Source organism: Bidens hawaiensis, unplaced genomic scaffold (genome assembly GCF_021521415.1).
Source record: "Bidens hawaiensis isolate Kalapana, Puna unplaced genomic scaffold, B.hawaiensis_p1.1 tig00002631_1, whole genome shotgun sequence".
Lineage (NCBI taxonomy): Eukaryota > Viridiplantae > Streptophyta > Magnoliopsida > Asterales > Asteraceae > Bidens > Bidens hawaiensis.
Window position 1 is genome coordinate 385,714 of NW_027491143.1, and position 5,481 is coordinate 391,194.

A 5,481-nucleotide genomic window follows, 5' to 3' on the forward strand; every position below is an offset into this window, starting at 1 on the left:
AAGTCATTTTTATCCCCCCCCCCCCTTTATTTTAACTTTACCCCACGAATACTTTTATAGAAAAAATAAATCACTTAAATCACAAAGATGGAGTTGTCGAATGGTGAAACGAGCAGTCCTTCATCAATTCCGTTAATCTTCAAGTTTCTAGTTCTTCAAAAGATCCAAGAATCTTCCAATTTGACCCTAACAATGGCAACAATCAACAAACATAAAAGACACCAAGTTAGACATCAACCATAAAATGTTTGCTATTGTATTAGTATTTTTAACAATATCACAATAAAGCAATGCCACTAGCTAGCTTTTCTTTAACTACTTAATTAATCTTGCTAATTACCATTTAGTGGAAGTAATATAAGTAACAAGAGACAATGCATTGCTTGTTAACTCTGCCACATGCAGAATATACCTTCTAATGGTCTCCTTCATCTTCCCGTCATATTTTACTAATAAGAAAAAATAGCATGTTTTCCAAACAATCTGCTCCTAGTCTCTCCTCTCCTCGTACTCAAGTCCCGTCTTTTCAACAGTTCCCGTACATTTTTAAACGTAGATTCTGAGCTTTTCAAGGTCACGGTTACCGCCACATTGGATATGTTTGAATAGTGGCATAATAAGGGAAAAGCGTTTTGTAGCATAAGTCGGGATATCGGGTGGTTTGGCACGAGGCCTTGATGAACTCTTCTTGTTTTTCTTCATTTTTCCACAAAAACCAATGAAAAATCATCCGACAAGTGTAGACACCCTTGCATTCATATGCGGGTAAAAGGTGCACAATTTGCATATTCTACAAAGGAATAATAATATGTACCATATATCCTTTTCACAAAGGAATAATAATATACGGTCAATACACGAAATATTAAATAGTTACCAAATTAAAGTGCCCACATTGCTTTCTACAAGTATAAAATTTATTTTCCTATTTATTTGTGATGAATTTGATTAAAGAATGAAATGTATAAAACACTCAATATGCGATGTGAACTAATACTGTAGAGGAATTATCTGATGAAAGATTCCTGACACTTTAGACATGCTTTTGGAGGTAATTGCCGATTGTACTGGTTTGGTTATTCAAGAGCTTAAAGTCTACTGTCTATGTCCGAAAATAAGGTTATTCACCCACAAAATATACATATGATGAATCTGAATTATATTTTACATTTATTTATTTGACATCGAATCTATGTGACACAATGTTTTGAAACCCGGCCCGGACCGGCCGGTCGGACCGGGACCCGCTACAAACACCGGTCCGGTCATGGTGTTTAACCCGTTTTCTAAAAACCCGGCTGGTTCTTGCGGTTTGCGGTTGGCCCGGACCCGGTGAACCGGTAAAAGTAGAAAAATCTGATATTCTGACCAGTTTACAAAAACCTAACATTTTCCGGCCACTGTTTCAGCCGCTGTCCACCGACAACTCTTAAAACAGGTCGGCTTTGAATAAGAAAAGGCATGAGAGTCCGAACGAGATGAAGATAGTGGGACAATTAAGTCATAAACTCTCATGTAATGAAGATAGGCGGCGGCAATTGATGCTGTATATTAGGGTTTGATAGAGATGAGACGATGGAGACATGAAGTGCAGGTTGAAAAGCTGTAGGTTATTTAACCCCTTTTTTTTAAGTTACATTTTTCACCTTCATAGTTATAGTATTATAAATTTAACCCTACACTTGTTCTAATAATGTGGATAGTTGTTTTATTTTATTATTTTTTTAAGTTTTATTTATATATATATATATATATATTTATATTATTTATTACGTCATCCGGGTCAATGACCGGTTCGACCTCCCGGATCGGTTTGACCTGTGACCCAGTAAAGTGTCCGGGTCTGAAAACATTGATGTGACACTTAACAATGATACTAAGGGTGCTCCGGTCACCAGACTCACCGAGCCCGGTCTTCGCTAGACCACACCAAAACTCGCTTGGTTTATGCTGTAATATGTTAAACTAGGTAGATTCTCGGCGCCGAGTTGATGTTATAAACACTCGTATAACTTATCAAACCGTGCGGTGCAGCTGTGAGTTTAGATGAATTCGATCGGTTCGGGATACGAAACTGGAAATAAATTAATCTAAAAAAACTTTGTTAATGCTCAAAGATAACAAAATAACATAACAAAAATCTCGCGTTGTGCTGGTGTACCGACAACACTTCGGTTGATATTTGGTTTTGGCGCCAAAAGTAAAGCAAAACATAAAATTATCCACACCTAAATACAGTACTTTAACATATTTAAGATATAAAAAATACGGCAATAAAATAAAAACACCGTCGTTGTAGTTGTGAAATTGTACAAGTTCGTTGATTACGAAATCAACTTACAAAAAAAATGCGGCAAATAATATCACGTGTTGTGTTCGCAAACTAACTCGAATTTGGTCGCAGTCGACGTTGTTGGCACTAAATCGTACAATTAAAAGCACATGTTGTGGCCGTCAACCGACACGTATTCGGCAAGTATCAGATTCCGAGATCGAAATTAAAGTAATAAGTTAATTTGTCAACACCCAAAATATAACAAATTAATATACTTTAAGAAAAAACGTGGCGGAACAAACTCGTGTGTAAAAAACTGTGTTTCGACCACGAGTTGACACAAATTCAGCTGGAATCATTTGAGGGTATTAATAGTAAAAAAAAACTCTCGTTTCACGGCATCAAACTAACTTGAATTCGAAACAAAAAACAAAAAAATAAACCAACCACGTGAGGCCAGGCGTCGCCAAACTTATATTTTATTATATATAATAATAATAATAATAATTTTAAAAAAATATATATTCATTTTCTACCCCATTTTACAATATGAATACTCTAAAATTTCCATAAAATTTAGACACCATAAGTGTTTCGCTGTATTTCAAAAATACCTACTTAAATCATGAATCTAAATGGCATCGAGAACTAAAAGGACGACTACCATGTCGCCGTACGCAAAAATAAACTCGAGAAATGGTAGATTCATTTATAAAAAGAGTTGTACTACGCGAAGTGATAATTAGATCCTGCTCACTCATAGTTCAACCCACTGAATTATCTTTTTGCAACAAGTGATAATTAGATGACATGCTTAGATTAAGGACTGATACGGACTTTACATCAAACCAACAAGATTTAAAGATTAGAAACAAAATAAAACTATAAAGTATGTGCCAGTTTACTAATAAATCAAGTCATGCATGGTCTAAAACAAACATCAATTTGTTGGCATCAAAATTAGTCTGACAACATTATATTGTCTAATGGGTTTCAAACATAGTTGACAAGTTGTACATAGCAAATTTGATACTTCTAGTATACGAGTAATTATTTGCTTATATGCTAATTACTTGTTAAACTTTGACATGAGCCAAGATGAAGTTGATAAAACCAAGAAAATTGTTGTCATCTAACTTCTCTACGAAGGACTTAGGGGAGGCCAAGGTAATCCTAGGTATTAGAATTAAGCTTGAGATTAAAGTTATAATAAAGAAAGTAAAGAGCTAAAAGTCTAGGGCAATAATAAAGTCATTCACATAAAAATACTCGTTGTATTATTTGGATGTTTTTATTTTGATAGCAAAGACCCAGACAGTAGGGATCACCTTGTCAAAACAGATCATCCTTTCATCCAAAGAACATAACGTGGTGACCTATCTCACTCACCCAAGAGAAAACCCACAACTAAGGAAAACCCTATTCCTTAACCTGCACAAAATATTCATACAAGACTAGAACCCGAACTCCTATAAAGAATGTCATGCCGCTACCGCTGAATTAATTGGTCATTGTTGCATTTTATAGGTCCGAATTAACTTTTACAAATACATTTATATGGGATAAAACATGTGTGACTAACATAGATAATATGGTACCATCTATGGATATTTGATACTAATGAAATAGAGCTTCAGAATAATTCTATGATTTAACATACAGATTTTATATGCACATACATAACTCATTATTATTTGTTTATAAAATACTAAAAATAAGGAAAACAATATTTACAAATAGGTGAATTGTGATTATTCCTAAAAATAATCATCAACTATTTTTAAGTATAGTAAATTTAAAGTTTGGTCGACCAACGAGATGTTATTTAGCAATCAAATAATTATATCAATCAACTTATGTTAATATAATGTCGATACAAATTAAAAGTTTAATAGTAATTTAATAGAATACCTATGAATACCAAACAAAAAGCCGTTCTAGCTCAGTTGGTAGAGCGCGTGGCTTTTAACCACGTGGTCGTGGGTTCGAGTCCCACGGATGGCGCCGTAATTTTTGTTTTTTAGGTTTAATAGTTTTGATGAATTAAATTTATCAGTGTCCATATAAGCCCAAATCAGTAGCGGGCCTTAAAAACTAACGACCTAAATAGTAGTAGGCCATTTGGGCCTATATAATGATCAATGATGTATGTGTACTTTTCTACGTTTGTAGAGAAATTGAATTTTGTAGTTATATATTTTTTTTAATAAGTAATATCTGTATGTATATAAGAAGTACCCCACTTAATAGGGCACTATACCATGTAAATATAAAACTATACAACTTTTAGAAACTACCAATCTCAGCCACTAGATTCTAATCCAAGGGTCTACATAAATTCTTATGTTTCTCACAAAACTATTGTTTTTTACGTTAATCCTACCCATGTATATAACTATCAACTAAAAAAACATCTTAAAATTACATAGCTCATTAAAATATGTAATTTTACCTTAATTGCAAAATTCTGCATAGCATTATCAAAATAAAAATATCTCTCATACGTGGAAGACTTTTAAGTATTTATATTTTAACAGCTAATTCACTCACATCGATCTCACTCTAGATTTCACATTTGTCCACCATAACCAACTGAATCACACTATTAATAAAACTTTTAAGCATTTAACGAACATCGATCATGGGTGCACATATCTAGATTTTATAATACAAAATTCTATTCTGCCGTAATCATAGATATCATAAATAAGAAATGAAGCTAACAAATTTGCAAAGGCTATCAAGATGACTTTGTAACTTATTATAGATGAAATCTCAAACGAGCAAATAAACAAACTGAACACACACATAAGCAAATAAACGAACACAAATAATTAACAGGGGTACAATTAGGTATTTTTTTTACCATATGCAGCGAATACAAGTACATAATTTGCTATAAAAGAGAATAAACTAATGTTTGTAACTTATTAAACAAGAAATCTCAAATGTACTGGGCTTAGGGCCGCCCGGCCCGCACCCATCTCCTCTTTTTTATATCCACTAAAACCGTAACCAAACAAGGTAGATGGAAAACCCAACAAGATCCGTAAGCACGATTATGCATATCTATTACTTTCCGAGGGAGTAGTAAAGCCATGTGGAAAAAACTTAATTTAGTTTTTATTATTAAATGTATTAACGTAAGATAATCATATCTTGATAAATCAAAAAGATGAATTAAGATAAGTATAATTATTAAAGCA

General features: G+C 33.4%; 1 non-coding gene across 1 annotated transcript; it reads left to right on the forward strand.

The window, feature by feature from the left end:
- Positions 1–4,206: 4,206 nt before the first annotated feature.
- Positions 4,207–4,279, forward strand: TRNAK-UUU (transfer RNA lysine (anticodon UUU)). Its single transcript has one exon. It is a non-coding gene; the product is annotated as a tRNA-Lys (tRNA).
- Positions 4,280–5,481: the final 1,202 nt, after the last annotated feature.